Below are 2,885 nucleotides of genomic sequence, written 5' to 3' on the forward strand. Positions count from 1 at the left end.
ACAAATTAAATATGTTTTCACTCCTCGTGATCTATTTTCCCCTTGGCTGCTCTAGTTCGGGAATTCGTGTTCGGACTCACCCTCCTGCCCAATGTTCGAGCTCCGACCAGAGAGTATTTAATTATAGAGAGCGGAAACGAAGCCTCTTTTCGCGTATCCAGGTCACCAGCTGATCGTGAAACGAGGCGCGGTAAACAAAGCTAATAGCGGCTGTCGGCAGTCGCAAGTCACCCGCAAGTGTATGTGGTGTTCTGCGACAGTCTGCGTCCGTGCCGATTCAAGATCGCACAATTACCAGACCTAGCATTCTTTAGCTTTCTAAAGGACCCTGAAATGTAAGAATTTGCGCATGTACTTTTTCATTAACCTTATTTAATATCGTTTTTCTCATGTGTAGATCTAGGCTTATCTAGGCCTAACTAGATCTAAATATCTAGATCTAGATCTAGATCTAGTCTAGATCTAGATCTAAAATACCTAGACTCTAGACCTAGAATCCTAGAGATATAGATAATAATATAGATCTAGATCTAGATTAAATAATAGATTGTAGATCTAGTATCAGTGTCCAGGTCCTAATTAGAACTAGAATCTAGATCTAGAAGGGCCTAATGTAGTGGGCCTAGTGGGTCTACTAGGACCAGATCTAGATCTAGATCTATCCTTGGGCTAGGCTTTGCATGGCCCCCCACCTGGGCAAAATTAAAAATTCCTACCAAACTGAAGAAGTTTAGTGTGCCCCGCCTATTCATGTGAGACCTATGCTGTCGCAGGCGCAGTAAAGTAAAGCGCTTACCCCCCCCCCCCCCCCTTTTCCAAAAAAGAAAAGAAAAGAAAACACGCTTTAAAAAATGTTTCAAGTGATCTGAAAAAATTTTTTGGGATCACCCAGTATTGATTTCCCCTTTAATTCTTCATCAGTTTGAGGGTGTGGGGCATTGAAAATTCACTGATAAGTTCCATACATTTTTAAAAGTTAAAAATTACATTATTATCACACTCACACTGTAGACCTGGAGAATGCATACGTAGGCTATGTACCGTACCGTGGTGCTTCGACTCCCTGACTAGATAGAGCAGTGAAACATATTTAGTATTTAATTCTTTTAAAAATTGAAGCTTCTCATCAGAATTAAACCAATCCAAATATGCCAGGCAAGATTCAAGTTTATTGTATGAAAACTAGACTGTATCCTAGATTAGAGTAGTCCACCTAAGAAAAGGCACTTGTTTTCAAATGCCTTCCGTCTTAATTATTATCTTTTTAAAATCTTTTATTTAATTAGTTTATTTACTTTTTTTTTTATTTATTTATCAGTTGCGAGCGCCATAAAACCTCTACTAAAACTAAAATAAACCCTTTTTTAGGGGGGGGGGGGGGGGGGTTAGATGTGGGATGAATGTCATTTAAATATCCAAAAAAGATTTTATTAATTTTAAAATCTCCAGTAGATGTACTCATTCAAAACTGTTAATCAATCAAGCACTTTTCTCTTTTATGAAATGAAACTAAAGGAGTAGACCTAGATCTATATTCTATGTGGATTTATGAATTTTGCAACATTTAACTGCACACGTGAGAGTATGGGCCACCACAGTGTATTATTTATTGTGAGCACCGGTCTATAGTATAGGCCTACCTGTAAAACTCTGTGTTACAATCTAAGTTTTTCACACTCCTACCAAAAAATTAGAATATATTTCTGATGTAAAAAAATTATTAAATGGGTAATGAATTATCATCGGAAGGCTGACTTTACTTTGGTTTTCAAGATAGCTAGTCACCTATACGTGTACCATGGAAATGCATTGTCACAATTGTGCGCTGAGCAATTTGAACTGTATGTACTGCCTTTGGAAATTTGCATATTGAACAATTCTAGTGCTGAATGCTGTGCCCATGCTGTTTACTGTTCCAAACCCTCCAAAATAAATAATTATTGTTCCCTTCAGGCATCTAAGAAGACAATGTCCTGCTGTAATAGATCTACTACGGAATACATGTAACAAAATTAAAGAGACAAAGAAATTACAAAGTTTACTCAATGAAGTAAGGAAGTGCTAGCTTGACCCTGTCTGGGCCACCCTTGAAGTTTGTAATGTCCCAAATTTATGTGCCTGACAGAAGTATGGACATAAGAATCAGCAAGAGACAATGCATAAGGCAAAGCAGTCTAAGATTAGTAAGAAAGACTGTCACATTCACCCACTTGTAAGAGCCAGTTTCAGTAAAGTGCTATTAATCCATGAAAGATGCGTAACGTGTTCATGTTATATAATATTTATTATATAGGCCTCTGGTGGGTTCGATCTGTCGCATTATATTCCTGTTCTTATCCAATGCCTATAGCCTACACAAAACGAAATCTGTTTTCTGTTTCTACAGTTTGTTGCCTTTCCTCATCATTGCCTATAGGCCTATAGATCTATATATGCTATTGCATGCTCTCTTTCTTTTCTCGCCAACTCTTCCCAACCCACAGTACAGACCCCATGCATGGCTAATAATATGTAACTAATTAGTAAAATAAGTAAAAATGTATGAACCTTTATTAGGCTATCTTAAATTAAACTGCTTATGTTGTAAGCTAGATCAAAGTTATATTTAGGCTAAGGCAGGCATATTTTTTATTATGCTGGAAGCCTATAGATCTAGATCTAGATGCCTTTTTTTCTTATGTAACTACTGACACTGGCTAGATTAAATCTCTCGAATCTAGATCTAGATAATCTAGATGTAGATGTAGATCTAGATCTAGTTTTCGGTCTACGTTATCAAGACATGTATTGGTTTTATGCTAGATCAACATTATTTTATAACTAGGCCTAGATCTAGAATTCAATTTTTAAATATGTTGTCCTGTTTTCTTCCACATGTGTAAATT

The sequence above is a fragment of the Aplysia californica genome, unplaced genomic scaffold, assembly GCF_000002075.1.
Source record: "Aplysia californica isolate F4 #8 unplaced genomic scaffold, AplCal3.0 scaffold01511, whole genome shotgun sequence".
Lineage (NCBI taxonomy): Eukaryota > Metazoa > Mollusca > Gastropoda > Aplysiida > Aplysiidae > Aplysia > Aplysia californica.